At 42.1% G+C, this 15712-nt stretch overlaps 1 long non-coding RNA gene across 1 annotated transcript in view; it reads right to left on the bottom strand.

Annotated features, from left to right (window-relative positions):
- The window catches only part of LOC121071807, a 51827-nt gene that overhangs the window by 11381 nt on the left and 24734 nt on the right, over positions 1-15712 (bottom strand). Inside the window, exon 9 of the long non-coding RNA XR_005820783.1 lies at positions 10499-10609. This is a non-coding gene — a long non-coding RNA (uncharacterized LOC121071807). The remainder of the gene's footprint in view (positions 1-10498; positions 10610-15712) is intronic.

Below are 15712 nucleotides of genomic sequence, written 5' to 3'. Positions count from 1 at the left end.
GCATTCTTGTATGCATTTATACTCATGCATCTCGAGAACTAACATTGTAAAAATACAGAGTTCAGGCATGTATTGAATATTCACACACCATAATATTGATACATTTATAATGGTCTTCATATGGAAAATTCTAGCAATTTCAAATGATTCACTAAGATTTTGCTTAGGTATTCACGTCTGAACCAGAAACTCTCCAGAGGGTCATTTGCTTGTTTGATAAATCAGAGAAGAACACATTTTTATACAAGTATTTTAATACAGGAAATATGAGTCTAGTCAGTATCTTTCCAAATACATGTCTGAGTGGTTTTTGATGTGAAATGCTGCTTAATGTCTTTTAAAGTACTATTTAAACAACTTCACATGAGCAACTACCAATCAATATGTCTCCCATTTTCTAACACTAAAAGACCAATGCTAAATAAATACTTTTTAGGCTCACATATAATGAATAAAACAGAAACAAAGGAGAAGAGGGGGAAAAAGACAACAGCAACAAGGTGTTATTTAGAATATGTATTACCCCAAAAATGTAAATGGTCACCCCCGGTTTTGCTCCCTAATGGAAAAGAAATGACATGAAATTGGGCAACTGCAAACCTTTTGCTGAGGTATGACTCAGCCTGCTGCATTTTGTGAGGACTGGCAGGAGTGGCACTGCTCCTGAGCAGTGTCCAGGCCAGAAGCAACTGGTTTATGACATGAAGAAGGGTGTAGCCAGAGAATAACTTCTAATAAATGCATCTGAAAATGAGCTGTAAAGAAATGATGGATTGATAGCAAAGAGCAGGCCCCCAGGAAATGTTGGGGTTTGAAAGCTCCCATTTAACTCTGGTTTAGTTGTTTTGAATGGAACCAGCAGAGGGAAAGGTGGCTTTTTCCACAAGCCATATTTTTATATTGTAAAGTGTAGAGCAACTCAGAAAAGAGTCCCAAGTATCCCAGCAGAGGAAATGGAAGACAAAGCTGCTTGCCAAACAGACACTAGCCATGATTGCAGAGCTTTCCTTTCAGAAAAAAATTAAATCTAAGCATTTTGGTAATATGGCTCATCAAGAAGATTACTGAACGAGTCCAGTGCTGTCACATGTGGGGTGGGAAGGAAGGTCTAAAATACAGTAAGCCACATGAATGGGAGCGGTCACCGAATGTTTTGGATGTTGAGTTTATGCGCCAAAAATGCTGATCAAGGTCTGGAGAAAACGATGGATGGACACTTAAAAAGCCGTGTCTGTTTGGCTCACCAAAAACAAACAAGACTGAGAAGTGACTTAATAACAGTATGCAAGTCTCTCCATAAAAATGTGAAGTACTAAAGGCCTAGCAAGGAACAGGATCACAAAATCAATAGATGGAAGCAAGATTTTTAACTCTTGGAAGGAAATACTGAACAGATAGAGTAGTTAGCTGCAGGGACTCATCATCAAGGAAAGCGAGAAGCTTTCTGTCTGTGTTTGAATCAAGACAAGATGCCTTCCTGGAGAAGGGGTTTCAGCCAAACCCAGTTTTGTCTTGTGCCAAACACAAATTGTTGGTCTCAAAAGAGAGTTACCCTTGGTAAGTGAATTATTTTCTGCTAAACCAGATTAGATAATCTGATGGTCCACACTGACCCTAAATTTTCTCAGTCTATAAGTCTACCTACCCACTTCAATGAGTGTGGATATGAACGGTAATGTTAAATTAACGTGCCTATCAAAATTTGTATTAATGTATGATTTCTGGGTTGGAAAAGCCTCAATCCAATTTAAGTGAACACTTAAGCATACATGAAGGTTTTTCTGAATCCACCAGGACCAATCTCATGTTCCCTAGCATGCAATCATGAAGCACACTGCAGACAATAAAGATATCAATGAAGTCCATATCTGTTGGTATAGCATCTACATTTTCCACATTTCTTTTCCAGTATACTTAGCATATTCTCATTATTGTAAAATGTCTCTCTTCCCAAGTAAAGGTATTTCCAAAATAATGAAAAAGACTGCATAATGATAGCGATAATTGCATTACATGTAGGACCAATCGTACTGCCTCTTATTACAATTGCTCAGTATTGTCCACTGTAATATCATTTTGATTGCTTGTAACTTATGAAAATGCAATTGCATGCACTGAGATTTTCTACATATTCTAGAAGCCTTAAGTTGAATACATTGATATATATACAGTAAAGATTTATTTGTTCAAAACAGTTGTTGTCTCTAAAAAAATATGATTGGGAGAATCACATTGTTTATCTATGTTAAAACAATTCTAGTGCCTTTTCAGTGAATAGCTGTAGTGCTTCTTACCTTCTGAGAGAAGAACTCAAAAGCTGGCAAGCATTGGAAGGTGACTTTTGCTGTGCCTATAAAATCTCCCCTAACAACACATTCAAGAAGCTTCTGAAGAGTCACAGTTCCCGCAAGCTCAGAAAAGACATTTTAAGTCTTAAAACTAAAAATGCCCACTTTTACTGAGCATGTTCAGCTACCTCACTGCTCCTAGTGCTGCTCAGTCTGGGCTGGGACTTCCCCACAGGGCAATTATGGGTGCCTGTGGGGACTCAGGAGGACTTTCTCTGTAATTATTGCTCTGTCATTTGGGTATGAGGACATGGACACTGAGAAGTCCGTGTCTCTTCTGTAGCGTCTCCCCTAGCGCTCAACCAGCACAAAGTAGAGAGCAGACTTACTCAAATGTAGAGGGGATAGAAGCTGTTCCGGACAAGGACGGAGGAAATGAGGTGTATAGGTTGACTTTGTGAAAAGGTTGTACTCGTGTAGTTAGACTGTACTGTAAAGAACAATAGGGCCAATTTAAGATTGCACAGGCAGCCTTAGTTTGGGTAGTTTCTGAGTTTTGTGGATCCCATTTTGCATCCATGATGTTGTTCCTGCAGTTTATTTTTACTGGAGATGTGTAATGCCTCACACAACCAGTATGAAGTAACGAGCTGCCCCAAATGGTGTCATTCTGCTGTCTCCAGTGTGCAGCTCCATCTCCTCAGCAGTTACTTCCTTGAGTATTTCTCCCATTTCACTTTTTCTTCTTCTCTCCAATCTCTTTGGTATTTTCCAGTCCTGACAGATTTACCTTTGTGCCTCTCTCCTTTTTCTTATCTCCTTTTGTTGGCATCCCTGTGCATCTTATGCACCTTGCTTGGGCAAGCAGCCCTTTTCCAGCTCAGTTCTTCTGTCTTCCCACTCTCTTCTCTCATTGCAAACTTCCCCTTTTCCTTTGCTATTCTGTTCCTCTCTAGATCTTTTCTAGTTAGCAGCATTTTCTTTATTTTCCATCCTCAGGTTCCCTGCTCTATTCCTTTCTTCTAAGTTATATTGAAAATGCTAAACTTCTTGCATCCAGAACATCCTCTGGCAGGGATTTCCAGTTCTGTTACCACTGTATGGTAGTTACTGTGTGAGAAACAGTAACTTTTGTTTTTAGCCTGGCTCTTACTAGCTCTGTGTCATTCCCACTAGTACTTGTGCCAAAAGAGACCACGAACAGTTGCTCCCGGCTCAACTTCTCCTTCCATCTGTGGTGTTCATTTCTTATATAGGAGTTATTCAACCATCAGATAATTATTTTTTGAACCTTTTCCAGTTTACTACATCCTTTTCTATAGATGAGGGGAGAGCAACACACATTGTTTTTAGGTATGGGTGAACCATGGCCACACAGAGTGCTGAAGTGATTTTTGTTTTGCTTTCTATTCCTTTCCTAATCATTCCTAATTTGCTTTTTTGATGGCTTGTGAACCCTGAGCTGATGTTTTCATTCAACATTCACTCCTTAGTGTTAATAGGCAGCCCAGAGCCCATCATTTTATAGTGAAACTAGGATTGTTGTTCCCCCACATGCATTGCTTTATGTTTATATACACTGAATTTCATCTGTCATTTTATTACCAAGTCACTCAGCCTCATGAGGACCTTCTGTAATGCTTCACCCTTCAAAATCCTCACCATTAAAAACCAACAGGAAATCTGTGGGTCTTTTTTTTTTTTCCCCAAGGAAGGCGAGCAGAGCCTGGGCACTGCAGAGAGACTCATCTTTGTGCAAAGTCGCCTGGCTGAGCTGTGGCCGTGCTCTTCTCAGGACAAGCTGGGCACTCTCAGAAAGGCTTGGAGAGAGCGCACAAGCAAACCAGAAGACTGTCTAGCACACCTCTACAAACAAACTTCAGTCTTCACCTAAATGGGGCCTGAAAGCATGGGTGTATGAGCATGGGGAGGAGCAAGGGAGGCTTTCCCTGTGCAGCTGCACATGTTGCTTGGGAGTTAGACTGGCTATGGTACAGCCACACGTCTGCTAATGTCAGCTCATAAAAGACAAAAAAAAGAAATCGCCTTTGGTTTAAAGTTTGCCCCCTCTGTGCCCCCCTTTTTTCCCCCCTTCTCTGCTTCAAAAGAAAGACAGGTTTGAGTCTGACTCTGAAGCACCCTCTGCTACAGTATGTGCCATTTACTTTAGTAAGGCTGATTAAGTCATGCATTTACAAGTAGACCTTCCATCAGAGCTAATTTAAAGCAGATGTTCTGGGTTCCACAGCCAGGGAGGCATCAATCTGAGAATTGCAAGGGTCTCTGTAAGAGCACTGTTTTTACTGCACTTTATAGCGCACTGGGAGGAGGTTAATTGGTGTAAAAGTTTAATTTCAAATAAGGATCCCCTTTTAAAGTTGCATATATGCATATACTTTTTATGGAGCGTTATATTACAAAGTCAAAGTGGGGGAGAAAAATCATCCAAAAACATTTCAGGATCAAAGACACCCAACCTGTCAAATGCTAAGATATTTTTATGAGGAAATAGGACTCACATTTTCTCCAGAAGACGCAGAGAGAAGCAAGGAGTGGAAAAATATTTAACTAGATTCCATGGTATATTAGGAGAAGGAGAAAAAAACCACCCATGCCAATATGCTGGTTTCAGAACCTTCTGGCTTGGCTTCCGCTGCTGAAAATATTGGCAAGAAAATGCTCTGTGCTGGGATTATTTATTAGAAAAGCAATAGATTTATACAGCTCAACAATAGAGGGAGGATTCAGAATCGTCCATTTGCTCTGTCTCCTAACTTTCAACTACTTTTGTTTTTTATTTGTGAGCCAGAATAATTATCCTTATCCCTTGAAATTATCATCAGCACTGGCTTAAACATAATTTTATTATTTGAGTAATTGTATTGCCTATGGAGGGGTTATGGCCTGCCTGTTACAGTGAAAACTGCATGGGCTACTCCCAGATGGGAGACTGGTTTTCTTATGAATCTTGAGTCATTTAGATATATATTTAATATTTTTTAGAACTTACTGTTTGTTTGCTTTTGGCATTAGTAAAGACAACGAGAAGAAGTTATATTTACCTTGAACTTCAATCTAGTTTTGCAGGCAATACAGACTACATCAGTTTTCAGCTCTATAAAGGCCCTCCCTCCCTCTTCAGGGAGACTCCCATTAAATTTTGCTGCCCTTCCTGCCTTGCATTACAGCAACACCTAAGGGTCTCAGCTGAACATGCTTAACACCTCCAAAACTACGGCCTTGACAAAGCACCTTCAAGTCTACCAGGGCAAGACAGAAAAGCACACGCCTACAATCTCTTTCTGCAAATAAGAAATGAGTGATTTACTCAAGACTGTAGGAAAACTATGCCCCAAGTCTTCACACACTTCTACATCTGAGGCAAGAGCCCCAAACATAGCAGGTTCAGTTTCTGTTCCCAGTCAAGACATCTCATCAGCAGCAAAACACGACAGCTCATCTCTTCTGTTACTACTTCTTTCCCACCCGTGCACTGCACAGAGGCCCTTCAGACTTGCATGGCTGAGGGAGATCGTTGTGGTTTCAGATTTCTTGTGCACCCCTGGCCCTACATCATGCTCCCCTTCTCCTCCTTGGCCAGGACTGTATTTCATTTTTCTGTAGTGTCGTGCTGCAGTAAGAGCTACGTGGCAATGTTCAGACACGTATGAAGCTGCTACAAGGGATCCACATCACATTCACCAAAGTGCCCACTGAGTTCCTCACCTCTGTCCGTCTGTCCGTAAGCAGCACCGTTTGCTGCTGTGGAGAGGGCACCGTCTGAGCTCTGTGCAGCTTAGGAGCAAGGAATGTGGGGCACCTGGGAAGGGGAAGGGAGCAGTTTACTTTGGAGATTTCCCAACTGGAGCTGAAGGCTGGGCAGGCTGGAGGTCTAGGCATGCAGGACATTTCCCAGACAGCAGAACAGCCCAGGTGCTATAACTGCACTAGCTGAATGGGCACTTTTGTTATAGGCAATGTTTTGAAGGGGTTGGCAGGATTCTATCCTTTTTGCTAAATTCTTTTTCAAAATTAAGGCTAGCTGTGCAGAAGGACTCAGACCCTTCACGTCTGGGTAGGATGCACCAAGCCCACCACTAAGTTATTTCAAAGTGCTACCTAAAAAGATATTGACATGATCAGTAAAGGTCCTAGGCAGTGTTCACACCTATCCCTTATAGCCTAATTCAGGGGTACACAGGGACAAGAATGGGCTTAGTGCCCAAGGAGGAATATTATCCTTCAGGGGATATGGAACTAATATAATCTCATATAGTACTGGAGCCAAAACAGGCAGAGCACCCTGGACCAAATGTATACATACATACTGGAAACCCTATGATTTGAGAAGGCTACAACAAGGATGAATTAACCCAATGTGCTTCGAATTTAAAATAGATGCCAAGTGGTAACCATTCTCACTTGAAAATAGCTAACATCTCTCTTGGAGACCAGCGTGTTCCAATGAAGTGCATAAAGTTAAGATTTTTTTTCTTTCCAGCTGAATAATGTAAGAATAAATTAAAAGCAGGAAACCCTGGTAAGTACTACAAGGATGTCCATGCTAAAAAAACATCAATCTCCAACTTCCCTGGCTCCCTTTCTCAACACCTTCTTCTTCATTAATCTCACTTTCAAAGTTCTGAAACAAGTTACTGCCAAGCCTGCTGTCTGAGGCCAGGCAAAAATTTTTATGCTATAGATGGTTGGAATATGCATTGCAACTTTGTTAAAATGCAGGGAGATTGCCCAAAAAGCAGTTATTACCCACTTTATACACGACAACAGTGATCTTCAGGTTCTTTACTTCTGTTTTGTCTTTGAAGAATTCATTTCTGAAAAGATTGCTTCCAAATTCCATGCAGTTATTTTCAGCCTCCCAAACACAAACCATGAGGCCTTCCAGTTAGCAAATGCTAAAACCTGGAGTCAGCTTTTCTAAAAGTTCTTCTGGAGAACATTATAGTCCTTCTGACTTTAATAGGGCCTTTTGTTTTAGCTCTTACTGGTATCAGTAGGAGCTTTTCAACTTTTAAGCTCCTGGACCCCAAATACCATTATTCCCAGATAAAATAAGAATCCTTAGCACAGCCTGTGAGAGATTTGGGAGTTGCATTTAGGCCCAAATTTGATCCTCAAACTCCTATTCAGACAACTTTGTAACCTGCAAGCACCAAGGAACCCTAGTGCCCACCAGCAAAGTTTGCTGGACACCTAAATTCATGCCTCAGACTGGGTGGCACCTTCTTCTTCCAGATGATTTTAGGTATGACCACAATCACCAAACTGAGAACGGCAGAGGAAGGTGCTTCTCTGAAACCCAGCCTTTGGGGCCTATTTACCAAAGTTGGGAAGAAGTTACTGCTACAACCTCATCCCAGGTTCTCCTACTGACCTGTTCATGCAGCTTCCAGCTCAATAAACTTGCCTCGTACATGCCATTTGTGTGTGCATATACTTCCTCCTGAGCTGTCAAGAAAGCCTGAGTAACTAACTTAGCTTTGTGGCTTTTTCCATGTACTTAAAAGCATTGTAATGTCAACCTAAGCTTCATTGCCTTCCCAAGATTTAGGAGGAAAACTGACATCTGTTGATCCATCTTTCAAACTTAATACCATGCTGATAGAGGAATTATTGGCTTTGGCCTTTATTAGATGCCTTTGATATAGGACTATCCTGCAGAGGGTATAGACGAGGATAAGCTGGTTCTCTGATTTTCCTAAAAGCATGGAAAGCTGAAGATGAGCATAGGCCAGATGTTCTTTTCTCTTTAAGCTGAGGTGAGGGCTCTGAATTGCTATGAGTTGGTCGAATCTGTCCAGCTGGAAGATTTCTTCAGCAGGGATGAAAGCTAATGTCCTGAACCAGTGTTCAGCCATGGCATTCACTGCTTATTTGGGACATTTTGTTTTATCCTAATTTTCAGCTGCTCTAATGTCCATGGGAGACTGAAAACATCTGAACTAGTTATGTCTAAGCCAAAATATTAAGATCTGAATGCAGGAATGGTGCTGACCCTGGACGTATTAACATGATAATTTCCACCAGCTACATCTTTCTGTGTTTCTTACATACCTGTTACTTGCCTCATACATCAGTAGGGAGCTGCTTGCCTAGAAATATCAGCACAGGTAGGCAATGGGTAGGACTTCACAGACAATGAGATAATTCTTAAACCACTCGACTTTTATAGTGAAACATGCTACAGATGTATGTTTTCATCATTATTTTCCCTTCCTTCATTTCTAAATGCACAAAGCAGTTTGATGTTCGTAAAAACAGGAGACAAAATGCAAGGTCATGTCCTTGGATGCATCTTCATGGATCCTGGTGTCTGGCTGCTAGTGCCAAATGGCCTCTGTGCACAGCACCCCATTCAGCTCTGCCAACACATTTCTTGCTCCCCACTAACTTATGATGTCACTTGGAGCAAAGCTTCTCAATATCTTACTTTTATTACAGTAACTGTGTTGCAAAGTTGGAAATAAAAGCAGCAGTACCCTGGCTTCTCAGCTGGTATAAAAAGGAGAGCTCCAATGTTTTATGCCAACTGAGGATGTGGTTCAAGCTGTTCAGGGAGCTTGGGTGTCGCCCCCCACAAGCTGTTTGCCATAATCTCAAAGACATTAGTAAAATGTTAATATCAGCCAGTTGGGGGCAGGAGTGAAAAAAACTGAAAATTTAATATAGTTGCAGAGCGCTTTTTGTTTTTTCCATTAGCTGATATTCTCAGGTTACCAGAAAGGAATTTGGTGTACTTCTCCACATTCACTGCTAGTGAAACAAGAGATTGAAAGATCTTAGAATAAATGACCAGGCCAAGAACTAGCAGTGCTTGTGTTGGGGTTTAGGTTAGGGCCTTTACAAATTCAAGGCTGATTAGGCATCTATTTCCTGGTCCTTGGCAATAAGACTAGGAAGTGCAGGAAATTCATTGTCTTCAGCTTGCCACTGCTGGCTTGCTGCAATTGCTATACATCACACAAAGGACTGACAGGCTCAGAATGTCCATGTCAATCTGCAGCTGCCTTTAATCATATACAGATTTATGAGACACCCCCCACACCCCCTGTGGAGATCTAGAAACTGTGCTTTGTTTTGACTTGACATACATTTTTCCATTTAAGATTAAGAAGTATGAGCCCTATTAGACTGCAGCTATGAAGCAGAAGGGGTAAAGCTCTGTCTGAAATGGAGGAAATGATGATGTAATTTTGAACTGTTAAGGACTGAAGGGATTAAAAGATTTGGAGTAGGATTTGGAAAGTCTCTGGTGTTGCATACGGTAGGGCTATGTTGCCTGCCTCACCATCTGGACAGAGAAGGCCTTTTTCCTATTTACTGGTTTGAGGTTGTTGTTATAGCTGTGCCGCTCACGAGCGCCACTGCACTTAATACTCCATCATCATTTCCATCATAAACCCTTTTTTCCCCCCTGAGGGACTACAACGTCACAGTAAATATTTGCTGCAGGGTAGAGCTTGCCACTAGGGCCTGGTCTCAGGCCGAAGAGCAGCAGGGGCACATGGCAGGATCCGGCTTGGAAGCTTTCCACCTTGTAGTAACTTTACACTTACCTCATTTGCTAAAATGAACATTTCTAGACATTATCAACAACCATAGACCGAAGGCTGATGTTCCTTTTCCATGGGTTTGGACAGCTCGCTGTCCAGTTTGTGGAGGATTTATAACCCGACCAGTTTGGTGGTAGGACGCGTGCCTGGGGTGACCCTAGACAACCACCCCTCACACAAGGGGGTTTGTAAAACCTCAGCAGGCTCAGCAGCACGCTGGTGACTCCAGGCAGCTGTCTTCTTGGCCCTGTTTTGTGCTTTCTGATGCACCAAGCAGGATCTGCATGAGGAGGGAAGTGGCTGTATTTCTCAGCCTCCCCTAGGCCATTCTGCTCTTACAAAAGAGGTCCAAGAGAACAGGGATGAAGTCATCCTGTGCTATAGAAATTGCACTATTGTTCTGTACTGCTCGAGTGCTGTAGTTGGTCCTTGCCATGGTATCTTCCAGCAGCTCAGTAGTATGCAGGATCTCACAAGTTGTTTTCATTTATTAAAAAGTTAATTTCTTCTTCATGTTCCTAATTAAAACCTTGTTATGAATTCAAATGCTCTTTATTAACCAAATTTAGCTTCTCTGAACAGAGTGGGAATCAAATGGTGGGACGTCACCTGGTCCTATTGCAGACACCTACTCACCATTATTCTTTCTCCCCTTCTGTGTTCTTTTCTCAAGGTCAGTCTCTGACCATGTCTGGCTGCAGCTCAGGGCCCTTGTTGCCTTTTCTGTTTGCTCCCTTGTCCAGTCCACTGTTCTTACATACAAACAAAATTACAATCAGTGCTGTGCACTGTCCTGCTTGTACTCTCAGAAGTGCCTTTGCTAAGATTTTCATGGAAAATTAAGTTTTCCAGTTACAGATACATTCGCATCAAGTACATGACAGGGATTTCAAGCTCAGAATATGTTAACAAATGGCAAGACAATGAATTATCTATGAGTCTCTAAGAGCAGAAGTGATAGTTTGACAAGCATTCCTTGCCAGACATTAAAAGTATGAATAAACCCCATAAGCTTTCTAAAAAGATGGAAAGTAGGTATATATTCAAAAAAGTGGGCATATCCCCCACTAAAAAAAAAAAATTGAGAAACTGCATTGCAAATAAACTTTCAAAGCCTCCACTGTAATTACTTTGCTATAAAGAAACAGAGCATGAATTTGTGCTCTGTCCCCAAGAGTTTTAATCGCAAAGCAAGCAAGATTTCAGACATGCTGAATTAAATTCAAGGGCCTGATAGGTTTGCAGGAATGACCACAGATGCAAATCAGAAGTTTTTTTTTTTTTTAAATATATTTTAAAAAGTCAAAGTATATCAGTCTAATTCAAGAGGCTTCCAAAGATCTGCTTTATCTTCCTCCAAAGTCAGAAAAAATTGAGTGCAATATGTTCTGATAACAACTTCCATGAGCTTCTCATCTGAATAGAAATAGCACAGGGACTGTCTCACCAAGACAATTGTAAATCAAAAATGAAACAGTTTTAGTGTAACCTCTGGGAGCTGAAGAGTGGGCCATACCATTATAGCATAAAAGCTGGCCATAAAAACAGAGCTAAATGAATCTTAAATGCTTTTTTTTTTAAAGAGATAAATTTTACTTTCAGATATGGGCAGTGATTTACAGGATTCATATTCCTGTGTTATTTTTATTATTACACAGCTCATCCAGAGCCAGCTGAGACTCCAAAACTCTCTGAATCTGTGCCGCTTGTTGCAGGGATTAATACAGGAACTAACACCAAGGAAGCAAAGTCATTTCTGTCTATCTCTTGTCTGGACATAGATTTGTGCTGGGGAGTGGGATGCTGCTTTGTAGGGAAGAGGATATAGCACTGTGCTGTAGGCGGGCAGTTCTGGGTTTAATTTCTCCAGAGCACGACAGCCTTCATGGGTCCCAGCAGGAGCATGGTGAGATTGCCCAAACAACAGCACTGCATCACAAAATACACTTAAATACATCCTGCTTGGCTCCTGAAGTACTTCTCTGATGGGTAAGAAAGTGGTAAGGGAACATACCCTAGGTAAGCCAGAGGAGAACTTGTGGATGCTGTCCCACATTTCTGCTTTGGTTCATATGAATCCAGTGATCATCTTAATTAAAAAAAGGACTGGGTGACACAAGTACACACACATGGATATAGTATTCTTATTTAGAAAGACCAGAAAACCATAATTCCCCAGATGAAAAATATTGGGCCAAATCCAGAAGTCCTCTTTGCTTAAAAATATTCCACAAAGAATAAGAGTGTCTATCGAGGGATCCCAAGCTTTATGCGTTAGCAAAGCTGAAATAGTATGGCAAAATAATTTTATAAGTCTGTCCCTATTAATGCAGTTAGGGAATAAAAGTATAGGACCAAAACCAGTATTGCTCACAAGTGCACGAGAACCAAATTTTATCATATTCTTTTTTTTTTTTTTTTTTAATTCTCCTTCTGTGTCATGCTCAGGGCAGGTACTGACAGCCAGAAGAAGATTTCAATGCTCAGTTCGGCGGATCTGCTGTGCTCATTAGGAAAAATAGTCAAAGAGTATCTCAAGATGAAACCTTGTCATAGGTTACACTTTCAAGATTACAATTCGCAACTGACTGCTAGGCTGAAAACAACTCATTTCACCCATATGGTATTTTCAACCCACATTTGTCACCCAGATAGATGTGCTGCACCATCAGTTTGTCCTTATGCCTAGAAAGGAGCTTGGTTCCCTCCTTCCCTGAGCCCTGATGGACAGGTGGAAGCTTGCCATCAACCTGGGGGAAAGCTCCCCTTCGATTCCAGATGCATGAAATTATATCTGTAAATTCTGGTCAGTATTGCCATTGCTGGCTTTTGCAGGGTTGTTTAAAAGGGCTTTTTCCCATTGTTTTTCCAAGGACCTGCCCAAAAATGTTTCCATCCAAACCACCATCACGCAAAACTCCAGCAGAGGAGCAAAGAACAATAGCACACAAGGTTCCAAGTTCAATAGCAATTTCAAGGATTTCAGCTGTCAAAGTTAATTAGTGGCAGTTTCTCTCAGGCCTCCTTCACTTAACCCCTGAAGGACAACACTTGGAAAGCTGCTGGTTGAGAGGGCAAGAGAAGTCAAAAAGATCAGTTTTAGAGCAGCCAGGAATTATTAAGAAAGCAAAACTAAAATATGGAATGTGAAGTAAAAATTTTAGACAGAGAAAAAAAAAAGAAAATCAACTTTTATTTCCCCCTTTTTAAAGAAAGAGGCATGAGCCTGGAGGGTGGGGTTCAGAGTCTGGATTTTGGGCAGAGTTATTTTAGAAAGCTGAACACAGTCCAACTGTTGTTCTAGGGCAAGCGCTTCCCAACTTCAGGGTATTTTAAAAAAGTCTGGATCCTGATCTGAAATCCGTGGCTTGGGCTTGTTTCTGAACATTTTTTTTCTTACAGAAAAGAAGAGCCGTCATATGGTAAGCCACTGCAGAAAAACACTGGAGCTCTACATAATTACAGGAATCTATCTTGGCATGCCCTCCCTTAAAAAGGTGTGGTTGCTAGATAAAGGACTAAAAGCCAGATGAATTGGGAAATCCAATGTTCCCAAACACTGATGTACAAACCACTTCTAGATGATATACCAGAGCAGTTCCTGACCCTCCGGCACAAAGTCCCCTGACACACTGAGCAAGGCCCTGCACACACACTGCATGGGGAGCCACCATCTTGGTGCAGCCTCCTCCCTCGCAGCTCAGGGGAGCATTTCTTCCCCAGCAGCTACCAATCTGCATCACAGGGACTGTAGGCCTGCTGCCATCGCCACCTCCAGAATAATAAGGCCCAGGACACAACATCCTTGGCCCAGCCCACAGTAGGCCTCATGACAAGGGGCATCCCCACCATGTGAGCTGATCCAGGACAAGCATCCCCTGAGCCAAAAGAGAGGGCCACATCCCCTTGGTTGGCTCAGGTGGTCATGGGGAAGCTCCCCAGTCCAGGTCCCATCGAGCAGTGCACATGTCAGTCCCCTTAGACAGGTCAAATAGAAGAAAACACATCACAGGAAGAGATGTGGGATTTCAACCTCCAACATGAGAGAGACTGTATTCTACAGGAGATAACCAGCCCTGCCAGGCATTGCTCACTACATGCAACCCTCAGAGCCAGTTTTTTTTACCCCTACAACAGACAGAGTGAGATGGATTAAATCTGTTGTACAGAAGGAAGAGCTGAACAAGCAGGACACAGGAAGACTCATGCTTCTGCCTCTCCCAGCGCTGAGCTCAGCATCTCACAACATTCAGTGCACAGACACACTACTGCCCCTGCCCACAGGCTTGTCCCTAGACCTGCCCCATGGGAGCAGTCTTCACAACTGCCCCTTTCCTCCTCACACTCACACACACTTTGCAGCGCATACCACAGCAGGACAAGAGGCCTGAGCTATAGTTTGCCACCAGTCCCCAAGGCTGACCTATACAACATAGTACTTCACTCTTTCTGCCTCCGTTTTAGTGCATTCATGTCCTGTGAATGGCATCACAGATGGAAACAGACCAAAATTAGGGTCCATGCTGCAGAACACAGCAAAGGTAGCTCAGTGGAAATCAAGGGAATATTCAGAACATCAGCACTTTTGTGTTACCTGAAATAGAGCATTCTCTGTTGCTGGTGACATTCCTAATGCTTCTGTCTACATCACAAACAACAACAACAGCTGAAGCATAGCTAAATCCCCCAGTACCTCTAGCAGAGGAAACATAAGGCCCTTGTTTCCAAGTAAAATGCTCGTCACAGAATCTCTGTCAGAGCTCAGGGTCTGATATGAATGAGAAGGGGAAGCTGACAGCAGGTGGAGATCTTCAGGCTAATTACCTCTGATAATTTGCCTGCAGGTGCTGTGCAGGTGGTCTGAGCCCTGAGGCACTGACCTAGGAAAAGTGATGGCAATTCTGCATCCGCCACTGCTCCTGTCTGGGCTGTAGGCCTGGGATGCTAAAAAAATAAAAAAAAATAAATCTAGATTCCACGTTTTAATCCCTGGATAACAGTTTGGGGTTGTTTTCCTGAATGTCTTGAAAGAGGAAAAAAAAAAGTTTGATCCCATGGAAAAGTTTTACTGTTCACTTCAGTAGCTTGCTACATGTCAGCTTTGGAAGAGCCCCAAAGTGGAGCCCTTGCTCACAGATTAGAAGGGCATTCAGCAGCTAAACCCAGTGGCATTTAAAAAACAAAACCAAACACAACACACATTCTTTCCTGAGGCTGGCAAGGCAGCTAGCGGGAGTCGCACCCGCTTTACAACTGCCATGTGATGTTTTAAGATATTCTTGGGTTTTAGTTAGTGACAAACCCTCTGGTTCCTCCTGAAATGTGCTCCAATTCTTCTCCAGTCTGCTGACTTGAGGACTACTGTGGCTGCATTAAGGTTTACAGCTGTTTAACAGCTCTTTGTTCTAAGCCAAATTCTCAAGACACATGAACCTTAAGAGTCACAGTAATTTCTGAAGTGAAGTAGTAATTTATACGGGTGAGAACTAGATTTTGCATTATCAGCAAATCTCATTTCTGGAAACAAAAACGCTACACCACTATTCTATGCTTTGAAGTACAGGAATATGTTAAGAAATAAGGTTATTTATTTATACTACATGCTCTACTGGCTTCTAAAATCAGATACATGCCTGTGATCAAGTGAGAGTTTTATCATGCATTTTTTAATGCTTTATGCGTAATGCTTGGGTTATATCCCAACAAGCAATAACAATCCTTTCCACACCCAGGGAACACACTGGTCAGGACTCAGTGTAGACTGATCCCAAGTCTACTGAGAAACTGAAGGCTTTGCTCACCTGCTCAAGGCCCACTACTGGAAGGGGGTAGAAGAATGCTTGCAGGGGA

This window comes from Cygnus olor, chromosome 5, assembly GCF_009769625.2.
Source record: "Cygnus olor isolate bCygOlo1 chromosome 5, bCygOlo1.pri.v2, whole genome shotgun sequence".
NCBI lineage: Eukaryota > Metazoa > Chordata > Aves > Anseriformes > Anatidae > Cygnus > Cygnus olor.
This window is presented reverse-complemented; position numbering and strand designations above follow the sequence as displayed.